Source organism: Macaca fascicularis, chromosome 4, assembly GCF_037993035.2.
Source record: "Macaca fascicularis isolate 582-1 chromosome 4, T2T-MFA8v1.1".
NCBI lineage: Eukaryota > Metazoa > Chordata > Mammalia > Primates > Cercopithecidae > Macaca > Macaca fascicularis.
Window position 1 is genome coordinate 119,330,772 of NC_088378.1, and position 22,797 is coordinate 119,353,568.

At 43.3% G+C, this 22,797-nt stretch overlaps 1 protein-coding gene across 2 annotated transcripts in view; it reads right to left on the reverse strand.

The window, feature by feature from the left end:
- The window catches only part of PAQR8 (progestin and adipoQ receptor family member 8), a 45,804-nt gene extending 25,482 nt beyond the window's left edge, over positions 1-20,322 (reverse strand). Inside the window, exons 1-2 of one of the 2 annotated variants that reach the window (XM_065543925.1) lie at positions 20,209-20,322; positions 15,639-15,820 (exon numbers count right to left, since the gene is read on the reverse strand). The gene's annotated coding sequence lies outside the window, so the exon portion shown is untranslated. The remainder of the gene's footprint in view (positions 1-15,638; positions 15,821-20,208) is intronic. The other variant, XM_005552754.4, reaches the window with a different exon arrangement.
- Positions 20,323-22,797: the final 2,475 nt, after the last annotated feature.

Consider the following 22,797-nt stretch of genomic DNA (forward strand, 5'->3'; position numbering starts at 1 on the left):
CAGTGAACATCTGTTGAATCCACTAAACTCTCCTTTTGCTACTAAGTACTGCTATCATTATCTAATGATATATATATCACGACAATAATATACACCTAATGGCTGCTACATTCTCATGTGTTATTGTTTCTGTGCTCTCATGGGGGTCTCCATCAACACTGTATGTTGGGAGAAACTAAATATTTAGGGTATACCCTGAGCTCATCGACCAGCTGGGGCTAAATGCCCATATAGAGCTGTGTATGCACAAAGATAAAGAAAAAATATTTCTCCTCCTTTATTGTTAAATCACCCAAAATACTACATTTTTATGCCAGTAATTTTATAAGAATTGTGTTCAGAACTAAAAGAAATCAAACATTGGGGGATAAGAATGTTACCAAAATTTGGAGAAGGGGGCAATTTCTAAGATTGGTGCTGAGTTTTTTTTTCTTTTCTTTTGAGGTAAGATCTCTCTCTGTCACCCAGGCTGGAGTGCAGTGGTGCAGTCACAGCTCACTGCAGCCTCAACCTCTGGGCTCAAGCTATTCTCCCACCTCAGCCTCCTGAGTAGTGCAGACTACAGGCACATACCACCACACCTGACTAATATTTTTACTTTTTGTAGAGCTGGGTTTCACCATGTTGACCAGGCTGATCTTGAACTCCTGGGCTCAATCATTCCACCCACCCTGGCCTCCCAAAGTATAGGGCCTACAGGCCTAAGCCACCACACCCAGTCGTTGCTGTGCTTTTTAAATCCACCAATGCTTGTTGCCATTAGTGTAGAAAGGATCTATAGAGAGAATCCGTTTCCTTTTCCCCCACCTACCTGTCACCTTAGCAATTATTCTATAAATGTGGCCTGGCAAGAGAGTTACAAACAGCCATGTGTGTTCTGAATGGCTGCTAGTGTGTGGCTTTAGAATTCTTGACCAGAAGACAGGATTGGGGAGAAGCAGGATTGGGGAGAAGCAAAGGGGCCTGTCCATCCATAGATATTAATTTACCCACAAAGTTCAGTGGGAGGAGGAGGGTGGGGGAGATTTCTTGCTGATTCCAAAGTCGTGATTTATGCTCAGTATACGTCTTTTTATTAGATCTAGAAAAATGAGATTAAGAAATTATATGTGGAAAAATCAGTTCAAGTATCCAAGGATGCAAACCTCTTTCAGTTTGTTTGTGAGTATAAAGTATTGGCTTAAATGATAGCAAGTTGATACCTGTTTGTACCAGCCTTATAAATTTATAATAAAACATGTCCGGGTCACAGGATTTTTATAAGCAGCTCACCATTCCATGCCATATGATCCATCAAATAAAGAATACATGAAATAAGGATTTTTAAGCTGCTGTCTTAGACAGGAAGGTCAGTTGAAGCCTGGAAAATCCTAGTCTTATGAAGGCGTTTAACACTCATATTGAAAAATGTATGTTTTCTCAGTTCCCAAGGCACCACTTCTCAGGGCAAACAACAACATGCAAATTTTGGAATAACTAAAGAAATCAAACCCTTGGTGTTTGTTTCTAGGTTATAGGTTGATTTTAGAAAAGGTCACATATAAGAATAACCATTTGTCTTTACTGTGACATAACCTCAAGTCTCAGATGACATCTGATTACAATCTGTGAAGTGCTACCTGAGTGCCTGGACTGTTTTTCCAAATGAGTTGAAATGTCCACGTCCACAGCTGCCCACCAATATGTACTTGAACAGATATATACCGCTAGATTATTGACTTAGCATTGCCATATCACAAGTGGACCCTGGCAGATTTAGACACAGATTTTAACAGCAGCCAAGAGACAAACAACTTCTTCCAGTCTTTGCTCAAATCTCACCTCTTCAAGGAGGCTTCCCAACCACCCTATTGATTTAATACTGCATTTCTACTCTCCCTGGCACTCCACAACACCCAACTCTGCTCTACTTTTTCTTTGTTTTCCATAGCACTACTTATCACCTTGTGACTTAACATGTTATTTTCTTGCTCACACTTTTTAAAAAAATCCGGGCCAGGCAGGGTGCCTCATGCTTGTAATCCCAGCACTTTGGGAGGCCAAGGCGGGTAGATCTCAAGAGATCAGGAGTTCAAGACCAGCCTGGCCAACATGGTGAAACCCCATCTCTACTAAAAATACAAAATAGCTGGGCATGGCGGTGCATGCCTGTAATCCCAGTTACTCGGGAGGTTGAGGCATGAGAATCGCTTGAACCCAGGAGGCGGAGGTTGCAGTGAGCCGAGATTGCGCCACTGCACTCCAGCCTGGGCAACAGAGTGATACTCTGTCTGAAAAAAAAAAAATACAAGTAAAATACACATAACATAAAATTTACCATCTTACCATTTTAAGTGTACAGTTCAGTAGTGTTGAATCCATTCACAGTGTTGTGCAACCAATCTCCAGAACTCTTTTCATCTTGCAAAACTGAAACTCTGTACCCATTAAACAACTCCCCATTGCTCCCTCTTCCCAATCCCCTGGCAACCACCATCCTACTTTCGGTCTCTATGAATTTAGAGAACACTACTATAGGTCCCTCATATAAGTGGAATCATACAGTGCTTTCCTTTTGTGGCTGGCTTACCTTTTTTTTTTTGGAGAAAGAGTCTTGCTCTGTCACACAGACTGGAGTGCAATGGCGCAATCTCAGCTCACTGCAACCTTTGCCTCCCGGGTACAAGCAATTCTCCTGTCTCAGTTTCCTGAGTAGCTGGGACTATAGGCACCCACCACCACATTGTATTTTTAGTAGAAAGGGGGTTTCACCATATGGGTCAGGCTGGTCTTGAACTCCTGACCTCAGGTGATCCACCCACCTCAGCCTCCCAAAGTGCTGGGATTACAGGTGTGAGCCACCATGCCTGGCCAATTTTCTTCCTTTTTAAGGTTGAATAATATTCCACAAAATGTTGTTGTATCTGGAATGGGGTATATTTGATGCCCACTTTATAGCTCTACTCAGCTGTAACAAAGATACCTCAAATGAGAATCAAGCTTCTCCCAGTAACCCTACTTCTGTCCTGTGCTTCTTGTTCCTATCTCAGTAAATAGCTGCACCCAGGTGCTCAAGCCAGAAACCAGATATATAGCATTCCTTCTTCACTGTTACCGTTCTTTACCCAGTTGCCAGTGATAATTACTAAAATGACTCACATATATTGAGCACTTACTCTTTGCTACATATGGTTCTAAGTTCACTGCATGTGACTTAAATAAAACATTTATTCCTCTTAATTCTATGAAATGGAATCTACTATTTTTAGCTATTGTACAGATGAGGAAACAGGTGAAGTCCCTTGCCCAAAATCCAGACAGGAAGTGGTAGAGCCAGCATCCGTGCCCAGGTAGTCTGGCTCCAGAGTCCATGCCCTAAACTTTTATGCTATTCAGGAAATGCTTTCTGTTTCAACCTCGTTTATTGGACATCATTCTATCAATGTATTAGTCCACTTTCCTAAATGTGTAAGTGAACATAATTTTGTCCAGGTCCTTTATTTCTTTCCATATGCAGTCTGGCTAATGGAGATACCAATGCGAAGAAGACAGGACTGTGTCTGCGGTAAGCCTAGGAAGTTTCATTTCAGCGCTAAACTTAAAGGGGAAGTTAAGTTTCCCCTTTAAGTTTTGCTCTTAACCAAAACTAAGTTTCCCTTTTAAGTTTTGTTCTTAAACAAAACTTCCTAGGGTTTTGGGAAGTTGCTTCTTAAACAATTCCCAAGGATGTTCTCCCTGGGAAATTGCTCTTAAACAAAAGTTCTAATAGCATTTGATTTTCCTGTGTTTTGGTATTTTTTTCTCCAAAGTGGAGTATGTCAGCAAGTCAGTTTACTTGAAGACTGTGATTAATCAAAGTTATAATGTAGCAGATACAGTTATTAATATCAACAAGGTACATCAATCATAAACACCATTAAAAAAAACTGACAACTTTCCTTCTTTGAGGCTGCATTGATCTTGGAGGCAAAGTGGGCTGGAAAGCAGACAGCCCAAGCCTGAGTCCCATCAGATTAAATGAATCACATACTTAAAATAAACCACAATCCTTCTGGTACCAGTAATGCCATCTGTAAACTGAAAAGAATAATAAAGGCCAACAACTTAAGATTTCTGAATTAAAGTTAAAAAAAAAAAAAGGAATGCAATTACAAGCAGTAAGATGAATGCAGGTCGAGAAAGTGTCACTTTTGCATTTTAAGCTTATTCAGTGTCTAACACCCCATATTATATAAGTTTGCCATTGAGTTAACATTCAAATACAATGCACTTTAAAGCAAAAATATGCATTTTGAAGTCCCTAAGGTGCCTTTAGAAAACAGAGGATACAGTACCAGCAAGAAGCTATTTGGGCAAGTCCATAGATCATATAGGCTAGGAAGAGACAAGCACTCAATGTTACCAGAAATTCAAGGTCAGCACTTGTAGTTTCATTTCCATCACCCCAGTACTCCCTTTGACAAAGGATTTTAGTATCTACTGAAAAGTTGCATTCATTCCCAACTCGCTATTTCCACGTCACCCACCACTCACCCCTCCAGAGAATTCAATTACTTTTGCATTCCCAAATAACAAGCAAATGATGTTTGGGGGGGCCTCTTTTTATATGACATCCAAAAAGATGTGGAAAATAAAGAACAACAGTAAGCCAGAAGTGATTTCAGCTTAAGTATGATTGTTACATACGCATTACTAGATAAAAGTATCCAATTAATGGGGTGGGGATAAGCTCTAAATCTTATCTAATTTTTAGAAAATACTTTAAAAATATTTGGCTAATCTAATGTTTTATCTAACCTATATGGGTTTTCCTTCCTGCTTTTCCTCACCCCATACCCAGTATTCAGTTGAGACTTCCAAAGTGGAAAAGTATCTCTGCCTGTCCTTGCTCTGAAATCCAAAGCATTCCAAAATGAGCCCCAGTTTGACTTTTCCTTGCAAAAGAATGTACTGTTGATTAAAACAAGAGAAGACCACACCAGTGCATACACAGCCTGATCTTAACCACTCAGAAAGCAGCCTGGCATCCTCTGTCAAGCCTCCTAGAGACAGGCAGGCCTGGAGCAGCCCACACAGCTTCTGCCTGCACAGCCTACCAGCTCGTAATTTTGGTGACTACGGACTGGCCTAAGCCATTACTGCTGTCCAACACATTGTCTATAATATGGTCATGAACACTTAAAACCTCATCAAGGAAGTCTTGATGCTTCATAGGTATTATCTTAATACTGTCCAAATTTCTTCAAAAGTAAAGAGAATTATTAGGTGATAGCAAGTTAGTTGTAACCAGGCACTGAGTTTTTTGCTTTCCCATCTCATTAAACTACACATAATCTAGATTCAGTTTAACACAACTGCTATACCAGAGTAGGAACTCCTGCAGGACAGGCTCTGGGTTTCAATTCCTCTTCTTCCCCTTCAGCAATGCATTAGCATTCTGTTTCTTCCATAGGAATGATTTGATTTAGTCTTACTGACAAACCACTGAAGGACCTACTATCAGTTGCAAAGGGAGAGTTGTGACTTCCAAATCTTCCATGAATCATCAGTGTTTAAAGCATCCCAACCAGGCATGGTGGCTGACACCTGTAATCCTAGTGCTTTGGAAGGCCAAGGCAGTAGGATCACTTGAGCTCAGGAGTTCAAGACCAGCTTGGGCAACACAGACCCTGTCTCTACAAAAGAATAAATAAATAAATAAAAATTAGCCAGGAGTGGTGCCATGCACCTGTAGTCCCAAGTACTTGGGAGGCTGAGGAGGGAGGATCATTTGAGCCCAGGAAAGGAGGCTGTAGTAAGCTATGATCACACCATTGCACTTCAACCTAGGTGACAGAGCAAGACCCTGCATCTTAAAAACAAACAAAAAAAAATTAATTAAAAAAATTTTCCTTTCTCATCTGTTTTCCAGAGAGGGTTTGGCATCTATGTGGTAAAATCAATGAATGAGGAGATGTGCTCCCTAGCTGTTAGGGACCTAATATGACCACAGGCTAAAAAGCTCACTGAATTTTAGTGTGGGAAGGGCTTTATAGACTACTTATTTAGGAGACGGCAAATAGATTTCACTCATCATGCCAACCTCTACCGCTTGGTAATGGCTTCCTGGAGTCATGTGTTGAGTGGCATTCCAGGCCTGGACTGGAGCTTAGAAGGCAAGGTGTTATGGATTTACAATGTTTGTCACAAGCTCTTGAGGGAGGTGGGGCTCAGGAGGGAGAAGTGGCACAGAACCATATATTTGCCACCCCTGAGCTGACTCTACTATAGACAGCTAAGTGACTTGTGGTCTACTGTTTTCCCTCTAAAACTTTTTTAAAAAGTAGTGATCATATCAATAATAAAAAACTATTTCAAAATATTTGCAATAACATCTTTAAATATTTTCCCTGAAAATGTATTCCCCTCATTATCTCTAATAGAATTATTATATTATATTATATATATTACATTACATTATATATTATATATATAAACAATATAATTATTATAATTAAATATTATAATTATTATCTCTAATAATAATGAGGTCCTCCTTGGCATGTGCAATACGGAGCCAAAGGTGGAATTTGTAGGCTTTTCTTCAATTGCCTCCTGACAACTACCATCTTCTAGAACTCCATGAGTAAGATGGTTAAAAAAGAGCTAAGAAGTTCTCCAGCAGTTATATGGCTTCTGTGATGGGACAGGACAGGTAAGGGGGAAGGAAAAGAAAGAGAAGTTTAGGAATCAAGAAAATACCTACAGGTTCATACCTATAATCCCAGCACTTTAGGAAGCCAAGGCAGGAGAACTGCTTGAGTCCAGAAGTTCAAGATCAACCTGGGTACCCATACAGCAAGACCCTACAAAAAATTAGCTGGGCATGGTTGTATGTGACAGTAATCCCACCTAATGAGAAGGCTGAAACAAGAGGATCACTTGGGCCCAGGTGCTCAAGGCGACAATGAGCTATGTACTACAGCCTGGGCAACAGAGTAAGACCCTGTCGAAAGAAGAAAAGAAAAGAAAAGGAGAGGCAGGGAGGGAGGGAGGGAAGGGGAAAGGAAGAAAGGAGGAAAGAAGGAAAGAATCAAGTAAATATCGGTGCAGTGATCCCAATGACAAAGGAAACTATTAAGCAGTCGATGTGATGTTTTGATAGGAAAAATGGAGAACCAGTTTCTTGAACTTGACTAGTGTATTAGCCCATTCTTGGACTTCTATAAAGAAATACTGGACACTGGGTAATTTACAGAGCAAAGAGGTTTAATTGGCCATGGTTCTGCAGCCTGTACAGGAAGCATGATGCTGGCATCTGCGCAGCTCTTGGGGAGGCCTCAGGAAGCTTACAATCATGGCAGAAGGCAAAGGGGGAGCAAGTACTTCACAACACTGGAACAGGAGTAAGAGAGGGAAGGGGGAGGTGCCACATACTTTTAGACAACCAGATCTCATGAGAACTATCAGGATGACAGCTTCAATGAGGATGATGTGAAGCCATGAGAAACTGCCCCCATGATCCAGTCGCCAGGCCCCACCTCCGACACTGGGGATTATAACTGAACATGAGATTTGGGTGGGGACACAGATCTAAACCCTATCAACTAGCAAAGCTATCTTGATCAATTAATCAATACTATTTCTTGCTGTCTGCTCTGTTCTTAATGCTGTTATGGACCATGTGGACACATCTGAGGCAAAAAAACAGATCCTTTTGTAGCCAGCTTATCCAATCTCTCCCTCTACCCTAAGGCAACCTTGGACACCCAGGCCAGGTCAGATCTCTAGAGAGGCAGAATCAGCCTCCCAGCATCCATTCAGTGTTGGCAGCCAACTGGCTCCCAGGTGAGAACATTTCTGGCAGTAAAAGCAGTACACAGCAGGCAAAAGACCCTAAGAAAGGGCAAGGGAGAGGAGAGAGGCATGTGATTCCAGAGACAAATAAACACAATTAGCTGTGCTAGAAACAAACTGAAAAGACTCAGTGGGATGGCTGATTCCTTCCGCCAAGAGAAAACCAAAGGATAATTCATTTAAAAGAAACCTTTTAGTTCCCTTGGCAGCTATGGCCCAATGACAGTCATATTTTCTATTAAGTCCTTTTTCATTGTGGATTTCTCCAAGATTTAAAACACTATCACAAGAAGGGTTTGACTGCTTTATCAGTTTTGTTGCCCTAATAGAATCCATTAATATTTCAGGCTGGTCCTTTCTTTCTTTCAGGCAGGCCTTTCACAGCTATTCTGTCCCTGTGTACCTAAATGAACCCAATTTGCAGCAATGGGAAAATGGTTGAATTCATAGAAATCAATAGTCATGTCTGCGGGAGTTTGTTAATCCCAGGATCCAATTCTGTAATGCAAGGATTAGCTACAACAGTGAGGTCTGGCAGCAACCATATAGCATGGTGGTAAACAAGATGGGCTTTGGAGTTAGGCAACTTGGATTTGAATCCTGACTCAGTCAGTTACAAGTTGGGTGACCAGGGGCAAGTAATTTAAACTCCTTGTGTCTCAGAGCCTTCATCTGTCAAATAGGGATATAGTGATATCTAACAGGGTTATTGTGAAGTTTAAAGAATTATAATAAAAGGGTCCTTATCTTTTGGAAACACATTTTGGAATGTTCACAAATAATATGACGCCTGGGATTTGCTTCAAAATAATCTGAAGATATATATGGAGTTGGCCATGAGTTAATATTTACTGAAATTGGTTGATGGGCACATGGGGATTTATTATACCATATTGTCTACCTCTGCCTGTTTGAAATTTCAATAATAGAAAGTTTAAGAGAGAGAGAGAAACAGAGAGAGAAATACATGTAAAACTCTTAGCACACAACATGTGCTCATTAAATGTAATCTGTTGTAGATCAGAGGTTTTCAGGGCATTGTTTCCAGGTTAGAGATGCCAAGAGACCAGCCTGCCTCTCTAGAAATGTGGGTGAGCTCTGGGGCCAACATGAGGGAGTTAAACACATAGAGAACTTCACTGTCACTCTAGATCATCCACTACTGCCCAAACTTTTCACTATCAGTAACAATAATAAGTTAATTACTGTTGGTTCTCTATGCTTTGGAAGTTTACTAAATCTCACATCCTTCCAATATTTATTACCTAGATCTTTTACAGATACACAGAATCCCAAGTTAGACTTCCAAGTCAGCTTTAGTTGAGCTGTTGGTGGCTCCAAACTGAGCTGCTGTCATCCTCAGCCAAAAGCTAAGCACTTCCAAGTTTTAATGGCACATGCAGCTGCTTGACAGACATGTATGTGGTTTCACAGACATACGAAATAGTGAAAAAATGTTCAATGCACTCCATGCCTCCAATGGGTTCAGGGAACCACTAACATCAATTCAGAAGAGCCAGCCCCAGAAATTCCCAGCTTCTAGGATTTCTAAGATAGGGTGCTGAGCTGCACAGACAGGGAGCTCCACCCTGGAGTAATGCCAGGCTAGATATGCACTCCAAGGAATCCCTTAATCAAACTAGCATTTCCAAACTCGATTCCATGCCCCCACACAAACAAGGAATCTGCCATCCTTGCTCTGACACTAACTGTAATAGCCTTGCACTAGCCACTTCATCTCTGTTTCCTCATTTGTACTGGGATATCTCCCTCCTAAGGTTGTTGCAGGGACCAAAGGTAATGCAAGTAAAGTACATTGATTGCACAATGCCCAGCACACAGTGATTGCTCAATACATGGTAGCTATTTTATGTCTTTGTATGCTTTATGTATGTATGGATATATTATTACCTCCTTTGAAATTTGGTTAACCAGTGGTTCTCCAGGCCATGAGATGTATCAGCCATATAATTATAAACAGTTTAATATTTTCTTTCTTTTTCATGTAACGGAATTTTGTTGCAACTGCATTCAATCTTCTCTTCCACAGAGATGATGTATGGATCACTGTGTTATTGTCAACAGTACCTATGTGACCTCTCCTATGCAATTCATGCTGCTTCTGTAAATGTCTTGTGACAATACATTTTAAACTTAAAAACATTTTATAGAAAGTAAAAAGGAGAAAAAAGTGCTCCAATTCAAGTCTAGCAAGACCACTGTTATTACTATTATGAAATACTTGCTGAATGTCCACTGTATATATATTGTTGAGAGGGTCAATGGACAAGATGAGCATATAATAAAGCTGGAACTCCATTAGCAAAGACTTTAGCGGTCTTTGGCTTCTCTAGGGAAGCTAAGAGCGAGCTAATCTAAAATTTTACCCTTACCTTACCCTTAGCTAAAACAGGCACTCTCTTTCCCCTTATCCTGATTTATTCTTCTTCATAGCATTTTTCACTACCTAAAATCATACATTTCCTGATTTACTTGTTTATTGTCTGCCTCCCCCAAGAGAATATATGTTGCATGAAGGCAGGGACTTTGTTCATTTCTGTATCTCCTGTACCTAGAACTGTGCCAACCAAGCACATAGTAAAGTAGACCCTTGAAAAATGTTTTTTAATGAATGATTTAATTTTTTTCCTTTCTGCAAACACCCAATTGCAAAAGGGTATCTATATCTGAGGTCTTGCTCTATGTATTCCTTATGTAGCTGACCACTACAATCCAGTGCAGAAGATAGGGAACACATGCACACACACACACACACACACACACACAGAGTGAAGTGGTGTCAAGTGATATGAAGAAAAATGAAGCCAAATAAAGTGATTTCCTCAGGGCCTTACATACTGTATACTATTCTGATTTTTGCCTCTGTGCCATTGCAGAAGGTATGTCTCCCATCATAAATGCCTCCCTCTCTGGATATTATTCTTCTTTCAAGATCTCACTCAGTTTGTTTCTCCTGAATTACACTCAAACTACAAGAGCTCCCATTGACTTTACCCTGTCTCACCCTGCAGTATGAGCGGTACTGCACATACTACCAGTGCCTCAGAGTCCTACACACAATTATAAACATTCTAAAGTTTTCTCCTTCATGGAAAAAAAAAAAAAATAGCAGACCCTTCAAATGTATTAGGCTCCTTAAGCGCAGAAAGACATGCTTTACACTTCTCTTACATCTCTCAAGGAATCTAACAGTGTTGGGTACTTATTAAGTGGCCAAAAATATCCCTATAAATGAACTGACAAATTTCCTATTTGAACCCCACCTCTGCTGCTCCAGCCTTATTTCATTTATGTCCCAACAACATCTATTGCCTTTTTCTCCCCCTCCTTCCCTAGTGTCCCTCTGAGTTAGACTGATTCTTGAGAGCTACAAATATCTGAAATATTGACATCCCAGATGAGACAAAGACATTGTCTGAGACCCTCAGACCAGAAGTTTCTCAGAAGGTGGCAATAGTTCCAGAGATGTAAGTCATAAACAAGTCATTATTCAGTATGTTTTAAAGAGGAAAAAAAAAAAAAGCCATGCAATCCAAGAAACACCTATAGCACTTCATGAATTAACCTGAACCTTTTCATCAAACCAAGATTTGAGGAATCAGTTTCTACTTTCTTGAAATGCCACCCAGTTTCAATGACATTCTTGAACCTATCTGGGTAACATTTTAGTACTGCAGGCAATTGAGTATTAGCCCATGAAACTAATTCCACTTTCTAAAGTGCTCAGGGTCTCTGACAACTCAAGGGAATAATAGTAATGCCTTTATCTTGCTTAAGTGCAGGAATCAAAAAGCTAAGATGGGATTTCTGGAATGAATTCACTATGGAAAATATAAATGTTCTAGTGTGAGAGCCATTAAACTCCACCACTGACTATATACTATCTGCTCTTTTCGTCCATATTTTATACAGATTTACCAAATTCTCTTTATAGTTTTCACCAACAAAAAAGTCATTTCTCCCAAAATTATGATCCACAGACATTATTCAGCAGAGTATGTATATTTTATTTCCATCTTCACCTGGTTTGGGTAAGTGTAGCTCACCCCCAGTTTCCTGATTATGGATTTATTTTGAATCTTTTGGTATTTTCTTGGACTCAAAAGAGTAGGTGTTAAGGACAGGGCAAATACAGAGTTTCACAATATTGTCGGAAAGTACCCAATTCTCCATTCTTTGAGAATAGAGATTTTTTTATTATTCTTTGCTCCTTTTAATCTTGGACCCTAAAAGGATAAATGTCACCACCTCTACTGTTAGCTGTGTCTCAAAATCAACAAAAAGCTCTTAAATCAATAACCTTAGCTCTGGTCTTTCTCAAATTCTTACAGCCCTAGGAACTGAGGTCAGGAACCAGGTCACCCTGGAAAGAGAGGTGAACCAGCCTTGGGTCTTCCCTAGGTGTACTTGTCTTGAAATTTTGAAGTCCCCTATTACCTCCATTGTATATTAACATTCATCATAATTATTAATTTACTCATTCAACAAATATTGCTCTGATATGGCATTGCATATCCTTCACATAAGAAAATATGAAGTTTATTTGCCACCTAGATGGTTTGGAAGCCTATACCCTCCAAGATATTGAGAAAAGAAAAATCTATCCCTCAGGAGAGAGAATGAGTGCTGAGCAATGGGAGAAGCCCCTTATAAAACCATCAGATCTGGAGAGAACTAACTCACTATCACCATAATAGCAAGAGGAAAACTGCTCCCATGATTCAATTATTTCCACCTGGTCCTGCCCTTGACACGTGGGCATTATTACAATTCAAGATGAGATTTGGGTGGGGGGACACAGAGCTAAACCACATCACTCTTCATCTGTTAAAAAAAAAAAATCGGTATATTTGCTCTTTATGCCTCATGGGATGGTAGCAAAAGTCATATTTGAGAAGATACATAAAAGCACTTTGAAAACTGTCCAGCAGATGAGCATGCAGAAATACTGAATGAGGTAAATTTATCAATATTAATTAAACACCCCTAAGGTTCAAAAACAATGTTTTTCAAACTTTGACCACAACCAATTAGAAGTCAGCATACACCCAAGACTAAACAAAAGTTTAGAAAACAATACTTACGTTACTTAGATATTTTTATTCCCTTTTCTTCTTTTTTTTTTTTTTAAATGCAAGTCATGCATTTCACAAGGCAGTAGTCCTTGACCCTCAACTCACAATGGGCATCAGAATCATCTGAGAATTAAAAAAATTTGATACCCAGGAGCTACTCACCTTGACTCACAAACAATGGCCTGGGGTGGGGCTCGGGCAACAATATTCTTAGACAGCCCCAGGTGATTCTATTCTACAGCCAGGACTGAGAACCACAGTACCAATGGTTTCTAGATCACAGCTAAGAAAACACTGTTACTTATTTACATCCTTGTCTGCTAAACATTCTCTGTGCCCAGAGTTTGCTCCACCGTGCCCATCCCCCAACCCATTTTGCTGAAGATCTGCTTGTTACTGAGTTGATTACTCATGTGGCTCGGGTGTGTGTGTGTGTGCACGTCCCAAGTAGCTGGGACTACAGGCACATGCCACCACGCCTGGCTAATTTTTGTATTTTTTGTAGAGATGGGGTCTTGCTATATTGCCCAGGCTGGTCTTGAACTCCTGGGGCTCAAGCGATCTTCCTGTCACAGCTTCCCAAAGTGCTGGGATTACAGGCATAAACCACCATACGCAGCTAAAGAAAAGCAAAGGGAAGGGGAAATGGCCAGAACTCCTCACCTGCTCACACAGCAAAGGTAACTCTCTGATCATGCCTAGACAGGAGTCTGAGAAGAGCCTTCAGAAGCCTGGGAGATAAGTTCAATCAGAAGGAGCTTCCTGGCCTGGCTATCTCCTCCTTCCAAGTGTAGCCCAGAGGGAAGAGAAAGCTCCTCCATCCTCATCTTTCCTCTACACAAGTCTGGGGGACTGTCCTGTTTGCTTGGTTGATCTGCAGACTACACTTAGCTGTCTGGCAGAACCTAGGCCAGAATGCAGAAGGTACCAGGGACGCTGGAGGCCCTACATCTGTGCCCCTGCCCTATCCTTGGGCACACAAATGGAAACAAGAAACCTGAATTCTTTCTGTACATAATAGGTTAAGAAACAAAATCTGTGTCTGTTTAAAGCACAGTCTTGGCCGGGCGCGGTGGCTCAAGCCTGTAATCCCAGCACTTTGGGAGGCCAAGACGGGCGGATAACGAGGTCAGGAGATCGAGACCATCCTGGCTAACCCGGTGAAACCCCGTCTCTACTAAAAAATACAAAAAACTAGCCAGGCGAGGTGGCGGGCGCCTGTAGTCCCAGCTACTCGGGAGGCTGAGGCAGGAGAATGATGTAAACCCAGGAGGCGGAGCTTGCAGTGAGCTGAGATCCGGCCACTGCACTCCAGCCTGGGCGACAGAGTGAGACTCCGTCTCAAAAAAAAAAAAAAAAAAAGCACAGTCTTTGGATTTTGACCTAGATCTACTAACCAGTCATGATACTAAGAGTTGACACTTATTGCGATCCTTCTGTGTGCTAAGCATTTCTTTTTTTTTTTTTTTGAGACGGAGTCTGGCTCTGTCGCCCAGGCTGGAGTGCAGTGGCCGGATCTCAGCTCACTCCAAGCTCCGCCTTCCGGGTTTACGCCATTCTCCTGCCTCAGCCTCCCGAGTAGCTGGGACTACAGGCGCCCGCCACCTTGCCCAGCTAGTTTTTTGTACTTTTTTTTAGTAGAGACGGGGTTTCACCGTGTTAGCCAAGATGGTCTCGATCTCCTGACCTCGTGATCCGCCCGTCTCGGCCTCCCAAAGTGCTGGGATTACAGGCTTGAGCCACCGCGCCTGGCCATATGCTAAGCATTTCATACACACTCTAATTCACATCTCTTCAGATATGCATTCGATGGATACTCAGATTAAGTAACACACCCAGGGTGGCACAGTTAAGAAATGGTGATGTCAGGGTGCTAATGCAGGTTTATTTTTACTCCAAATCCCATGCTCTAGCCAAGGACTTCTCAGCACTACTGATATTTTGAACCAGATAATTATTTGTTGTGAGGGGCTGTCCTGTGCATTATAGTATGGTTAGCAGCATCTCTGGACTCCACTCATTAGATGCCAGTAACATCCCTCCCCCTCCAGTTATGACAATCAAAAATGTCTCCAGACATCACCAAATTTCATCCTCTGGGGGAAAGAGGGGCAAATTCACCACCCCCTTCTCCCCATTAAGAATCACAGCTCCAGGCCGGGCGCGGTGGCTTACGCCTGTAATCCCAGCACTTTGGGAGGCCAAGACGGGCAGATCACAAGGTCAGGAGCTCAAGACTAGCCTGACCAACATGGTGAAACCCCATCTCTACCAAAAATACAAAAATTAGCTGGGCTGGTGGTACGTGCCTGCAATCCCAGCTACTCAGGAGGCTGAGGCAGGAGAATTGCTTGAACCCGGGAGATGGAGGTTGCAGTGAGCCGAGATCGCGCCATTGCACTCCAGCCTGGGTGACGCAGCAAGACTCTGTCTCAAAATAATCATCATCATCACAGCTCCAGTCTAAGCCACAATGTATGTTGTTTCCTTGTCCTTTACAAGTACATAAACCGCTACTCAGAAGACAGAGCAAGAACCAAACACAACATTCCAGGAAAGTGTGGTAAAGCAATAATACCACCCTATCCTACAGATATATAACTTTGTAATTCACTAATTATAGCTATTATCTCCTTTTATGGCCTCTGAGTGCATATCAGGATCTAATTTTGAAAGAGTTAATCCACCTCAAAAATATGAACACTATTGAGAGATCCACCTATTTACCTGTCTTTGAGAAATGGAGGGAAAAGATCATGTAGTAAAATCCATATTAATTCTTAGCTCCACAGGCCATTAGGAGAAGAAACTTTTGTTCATGCATCATTGTAAGAGAGCACATGATGTGAAAGAACTTCTGAAGGGCAAAGCCTGTGTCTCAAGCCTCTCCATCTCCAGCACTTGCTTGCCTAAAACAGAGAATTCTTACTAAATGGTCAACATTTCATGAAACATTAACTATTTCATAGCAGCCCCTAATCGTCTGATTAAAATTAAGATGAAACTTTCCCATCTTTCTAATATATGGATGTATGTATATTAAATAACACTTATAAACTTGAAAAAAAAAAAACTAGTGTTGACATTTACAGAAGAGCTGAGATTTCAGTGCCAGGCTATTCTTTCCTATTGTTTAAAAAACACAGCAGAGCAAAACTCACATTTGGAATGAAGGGAATGTTTACCAGAATCATCTCTTTCAATACATGCCAAGAGAACTGTAGCTGTTTTGTTAGAATAATATTTTCATTGGATGAAGGAAAAAAAATTAGAGGAGAGGCTTTTAAACTTTTTTGAGATTTGCCTTACCACGCCAAACTGTTATACCTAATATACAATCATGACAGGAATGCTCATTTTAAAAAATCTGAATTCAAAAGAAAGTAACTGGGAGCACTGACCCCATTTATTTGGAGTCTGTATTTCCTCATTTCTGAATAAATAAAAAGTAAGTAGTTGTGGTTGCTTTTAAAGGTTACCCTTTAAAAATTCTTAAAAGACCACCCTTTAAAAACTCTTAAAAGAACAGGAGGGCAAAAACCAAAATGTTCTATTTGTAGTTAGTTGCAAAACCTAACTGAAGGGAATATCATTACCTGGGAAATGATAAATTTCCACATGGCTTCAAAGGAATTTTAACATAAGACTATCAATAAATAATATTCCTAACAAGAATAGCTAGACTCTATTGAGTACTCATGTGTTGGGCACCGAACTCAAGTGTTCTACATGCATCAATGCTATTTCATCTTCATCACAGCCCCATGAGGTACATGCTCATTGATATCTTCATTTTAAGGTAAGAAAACTGAGGCCAAAAGAGATAAAACTTGCCCCCAAACCACAGCTAGATCAAGATTCAAGCTGTGGTTGTGTGAAGCTTTATGCTATACAACCTGAAAAAAAAAAATGCGGATTTTAAAAAGGGATATGTTCAGTTCATTTTTTATACAGTGTGCCATGAAATCTCAAAGTTGAAATTAATTTTCAGAAATCATTCTCTTCCCTTTACTTCTGTAGATCCTTTCACATCAAAAATCAAGCACCAGGCATTACCTACAGCTGGGGCAAATGGCTTTCTGGGTACCTCTTCTTTTGGTGAGACAACAAGTCTTTTGTATTTCTGTTTTGCTTTCTGTAAAAATCCACAATGACGGAGACTGCCTAGTAACAAATATCAGGAGGGGAAAAGAAAGGCTTACTTTTTCTAGCCCAATATGCCATAAGCTATAACAATAAAGTGACAGGACCAATTACTTTACACACATACCAGAGCATAAACACCAAAATGAAGGTTGTGCTTCAAAGTAGTTAAGTTTTTGAGGAGTTAAATGTTATACTCAAAATTTCCACTGTGGAGATGATGGGAGCCCCTAACCCCGGTGTTGTTCAGGGACCGACTGTAATTCCTTCCAATCCTAAATACACACTCCATGCCATTACTGAATGCCCCTTTTAGAACTGCTGGTCCTTCAAGAGAATTTTCATTATTTTAATGAGCATACTTCTTATTGACAACCTCGATTCCCCACCTCGGAAGCCCAAGTTGGCCCTGCACAGTGCCTGGCTGTTTCCCAGCTGAAGAAGGTTTGCCATCGCTGAGGCAATCAGGAAATGTGTTGCAAACTCTGAAGGCAACTCCAAAGCAGGAGCTCCAAAATTATTCTCAGTAGTGACAGCATCACTAGAATTAGTACACAGCTTGCCAAGAGCAGGCTTTTGAAGGGGAGAAATACTGATTTGAATGTATAAATACTGGCATATTTATTTTAACATTTGGATAAAGAACTGGAAGCATCAGCAAGTGTTACGTCCAAGTGAATAAGTACACTGCTGCAGGAATGATAATGCAGATTTTGATGCAAGGTCCCGACCACTCAGTAAGGTATACACACACCCTTAATGGAAACATGCTTGTCCTGAAATGATTCTTGTAAAATGAATAAATCGCTTTCTATCCTGTTAACTTGCATAACTATTAAATATTTCCTTTTCATGAATTGAAAAACAGACCCAACAAATGCTAGTTGCCAAAATAATCCTTGTTTCTCCAATGAAGCTCAAATCTCAGTGTGTGTCAGAAGATGGACCTATATGCACCAGAAGGAAATCTGGTGCACACACACCCGCAAAGAAAAGAAAAACCCAGGTATCTTTCAATGGATATATCCACTTAATAAGATTCCTCTACCCTGGGTCTTCTAGAATTGGTTGTTACGCCAAATAACTGAACTAATTACCATACATAATTAATACAAGATGGGTTAATGTAAGATAGTCAACATTTAACTAATAATTGAAGGACATGCACCCAAGGACAAACAACAGAAATAAAAAACAAAAACAAAAAACAGGCCGGGCGCGGTGGCTCAAGCCTGTAATCCCAGCACTTTGGGAGGCCGAGACGGGCGGATCACGAGGTCAGGAGATCAAGACCATCCTGGCTAACACGATGAAACCCCGTCTCTACTAAAAAATACAAAAAACTAGCCGGGCGAGGTGGCAGGCGCCTGTAGTCCCAGCTACTCGGGAGGCTGAGGCAGGAGAATGGTGTAAACTCGGGCGGCGGAGCTTGCAGTGAGCTGAGATCCGGCCACTGCACTCCAGCTTGGGCGACAGAGCGAGACTCCGTCTCAAAAAAAAAAAAAAAAAAAAAAAAAAAAAGCCATGCTTTGGTCCTTTGTTTTTAGATACACACTTGGATACTCATCCACTGAGGTCCTAAGCAGTCTGGCTCCCTTCCAGTTGACCTGGTCAAGGGTGCAGCAGCTCAGGGCTGGGTACACGCTGTGGATGATCTTAACAGGGCAGTCAAGGGCAGTCCACCTTCCATGCAGGAAACACCTATTAACTTCACTAACAGGAGTCTTCACTGACAAGCAAATACTCCCAAACTGCACAATACTCTCATGTTTAACTCGACTGGAATGCAGTGCGTTTGTGGGCATTGTTTGGTGTGTGTATGGGTTGTGGATTTTCCTCGTTTTGTGAGAAGCAGAAACAGCTTCTCACAGAGTACTGGAACAAGTACACACGTGGGTCTAAAAATCACATATACGGTGTGTTATATGAGTTATCCCTAAGGCGCACACACACACAGGTAGATATTACCTGTACATTTGAAATCTCACTCCATAACTATTCTTTTTAGCCTAGGCTCTTCTCATCGGGTTTGTGGACAAAATCATTTCTAACCCAGCTAAGAAATATGGGATGCAACTTAGGTCAAGACAATGAGTCTGCCAAGGCCCCTGTACCTCCCGCTAGTCTGCCAGTGCCGGGCGCACCTACAGCTGCACAGGAAGCTGCGGTGCCCGGCTGCCTCCAGGTCCCCGCACCGGGTCGGCGAGGTGCAGCAGCCCCCCAAACCCAGGCTCCGCATATTACCCAAGCGCGTTGAGTGCGAGGTCCCCACCCGCCCCGATATGCCCGGTGTTGCTGCCTAGAGTAGATTCCCTTTCGAGCTGTCTACGACCCTGTTCCACCGAGGGCGCTTCGTTCCCATAGCCGAGACAGACGCTTCCAGCGTTCCAGCCCCACCAGCCACCTCCGACACCCCACCGCGGCGTTCCCATCCCGCCAAGCCCCAGCATCTGCCCATTAGCCAGCTGCCGGCGGTTCTCATCACAACTCCGCTCCTCGCGCCAACCCTCTCACCCTCTCAGAGAAGCCCCCTCCATCTTTCTCCGGCGAAAGCACATGCCTAGCCCCACCCTACTCTTTCCGGGGTTCCCCTACCTCGGGCTCCCCATCCTCGGGCTCCCCCTCCCACCCCGAGCTTCCTCCCCTTCGCACTCCCCTCCCGGGTTCCGTTCCCCTCCGCCCTGCGGAGGGCGCCCCAAAAATGCGGACAGGGCGCCCCTCGTTCCGCCCTGTCGGACTCCCCCATGTCGCGGTCCTGAATCTCCCGCCCTATGGGCTCAGGCTTCCCAACATCGCGGTCCCCACACCCCCGCCAGCTCTCCAGGCTCGGGCTCCATGACTCCCCAGCATCGTAGTCCTGGCCACCCCCCTACAGCCGTTCAGAGCTCCAGGGCTCCCCAACATCCTAACCCGTCGTCCCCCCTCTTCCGGGCTTGGATTCTGAGACTCAACATAGGAGCCCTAAACTCCGGCCCCTGGCCTCAGGTTCCCAACGCTGCGGCTCTGGACCTCCCCTCCGAGCTCGGGGTGCGAGGACTCCCCAAAGCCGCGATCCTGACGTCCCCGCCTCCCGAGCTCGGGCCCCGGGGCTCCCCGACCTCGCGGTCCCGATACCCAACTCAACCCGCTCCGCGCCTCCCGCGGCGGGACTCACCGGCAGGGGCGGCGGCCGAGACCGTGCGCGCAGCCCAGCCCGGCCCAGCCCGCACTCCCGCCTCGGGTTCCCGGCCACTAGCTTCCCGCAGGCGGCTGCGACCGCGGCGGGCTCGGCTTGGGGGAGCGGCCGGGAGGAGGAGACCGCCGGGGGCGGGTGACGCCCGGCTCCGCCCCTTCCCAACCCGGGGGCGGGATGCGCAGACCCGCGCGCTCCGCCGCTGCCCGCGCCGCTGCCGCCGCTGCGAGGAAGTTGACTGACGCCGCTTCCTTCCACCCAGGACGCAGACCCTCGCAGTCCCTGGTAGCTGCAAAAAAAGCGGACTTTGAGACAGGGACGCCTTAACCGCCCTCGTATTCTTTCCAAGAATTCACCTCCCAGGGGGCCATTTCCAAAGTCCCTCGGGAAGGGCGGAAAACAATAACAAACTTCATCTGCGCTGTCAAGACTGATTTAAATCCTGGTCTTCTCTCTCACCACTCTCGGGTGAACGTTCAGGGTCATGCCCATGATATAAATAATGTGATGACATACTACGGAGGCCCTTGCAGACACTTCCACACCCCTAAGATACACCCGCCCAAGACTCGTGCCTCTGCCATGACTACATCACACAGACACATCTGACACTGCCCTGCAGAGGATCCGTCTTCTACCCTGTGCCCTCAATCCCCAGCCCTCGTGAGTCCTAGCAATAGCGACCCACACACGCAATCTATTGGGGGTGGAATGGGGGGGGGGTCCTGGATTCCACCTCCCGACTTGCTCCTCACCCACAACCTTCTCTGTATTTTACCATGAGAAAAAGATAGTTAAGAAGTTGGATGATCAATTAACAAATCAAGTTGGCTTTGCTTTTAAAAAGCCTTCTTCACTATCTGGAGAAAAGGCCTGGGAAGATGGCCTGCTTACTGTAAGATTCTCTGGTCTGCTTACTGTAAGATTTTCTCAGATGGCCTAATTCTGGTCTGCTTACTGTAAGATTTTCTCAGGCCTAACTCTGGTCTGCTGGTTCCCGAAACTTCTCTTATACCACCGTGTTTCAGTGACATGTCGCACAACATCTCGCATTTGTACAATGTTTCTCTTTTTCAAAACATTTTAGCCGTGTGATGGTTCACACCTGTAATCCCAGCACTTTGGGAAGCCAAAGTGGGCAGATTGCTTAAGTCCAGGAGTTCGAGACCAGCCTGGGCAAAAAGGTGAGACCCTTTCTTTGCAAAAAATACAAAAATCAGATGGGTGTGGTGGCACACGCCTGTAGTCCCAGCTTCTTATTCTCAGGCAAACATTATGAAGCAAAGAAAGTAGGTAATCTCAGCAGGATTATTTCAGTTCCATAAATGAAGACATTTAGACTGTGAGCAGTTACATGGCAGGTTTGAAGCTGAGTCAGAGTCAGGAAAGAGCCTAGGGGCCTGTCTTCAGAGCCACTGCTCTCCCCAGGGAATCATAGTCCAGCCCTTACTTATAGGTGGATACTAGTGGAAATGTCACAAGAGGTCTTTGGCAGCTTTGCTCCCTCCATCTCTTCTTCACCCCAAAGATGTCAGGGAACTCTCCTTATCCTCAAAAACCTATAATAGGCCAGAGGTCACAGCTGTACAACAGGGCTTATTGAGAGGGGGTGAAAACTCCTTCCACTTTGGGCCACTCTAGAAACAAAATTACAGGTTAGCAAATCTAAAAGCCTATCCACAGCCTTCATCCAACTAATGTGAGCTGTCAGCCAGGAGCTGATGAGCCTCCAAAATGCTTTGCTGATTGTTTTGGCAGTGTTTTTCTCCCTAAGAGTTACTCCATGTGGAATGTGAAGAAGTTTTAAAAGAAGACTAACAAGTCTTCTAATTCTTTCTCAGTGGTAAATGTTGCTTTCTTGCCCTTTATCCAAAAGGCAGATGTGAACGTGCATGTAAAGTGTAATGGGTGTCAGGCATTGTTATCTGTGCATGAGGCAGTTCTGTTTGCAAGTGACGCTGTCCAGAGTCACTAGATAAGAATGGTGGTTCTCAGCCGGGCGCGGTGGCTCAAGCCTGTAATCCCAGCACTTTGGGAGGCCGAGACGGGTGGATCACGAGGTCAGGAGATCGAGACCATCCTGGCTAACACCGTGAAACCCCGTCTCTACTAAAAATACAAAAAACTAGCCGGGCGAGGTGGCGGGCGCCTGTAGTCCCAGCTACTCCGGAGGCTGAGGCAGGAGAATGGCATAAACCCAGGAGGCGGAGCTTGCAGTGAGCTGAGATCCGGCCACTGTACTCCAGCCTGGGCTACAGAGCAAGACTCCGTCTCAAAAAAAAAAAAAAAAAGAATGGTGGTTCTCATCCTTCATGCCTTTTAAAACTACCTTGGTCTCATGCTAGCTAGCTTCTTTTATTTTCTACTGTGAGGTAATGGCCTACTTCCATTTGGGCAGTAAAAGTGATGTTTTGGTAACACTGAAAAAAGTCCTAGGGTGACCTGGCTATTTTTGAATTATAATAAAAGTCTGTTGGGTCCCTCATAAAAGACAGTTAGGATGGCCTGTGGTATATGGAAATTCACAGCCAACTGTCCTCTATGTAATAATCCCATCTGGCAACAAAATTT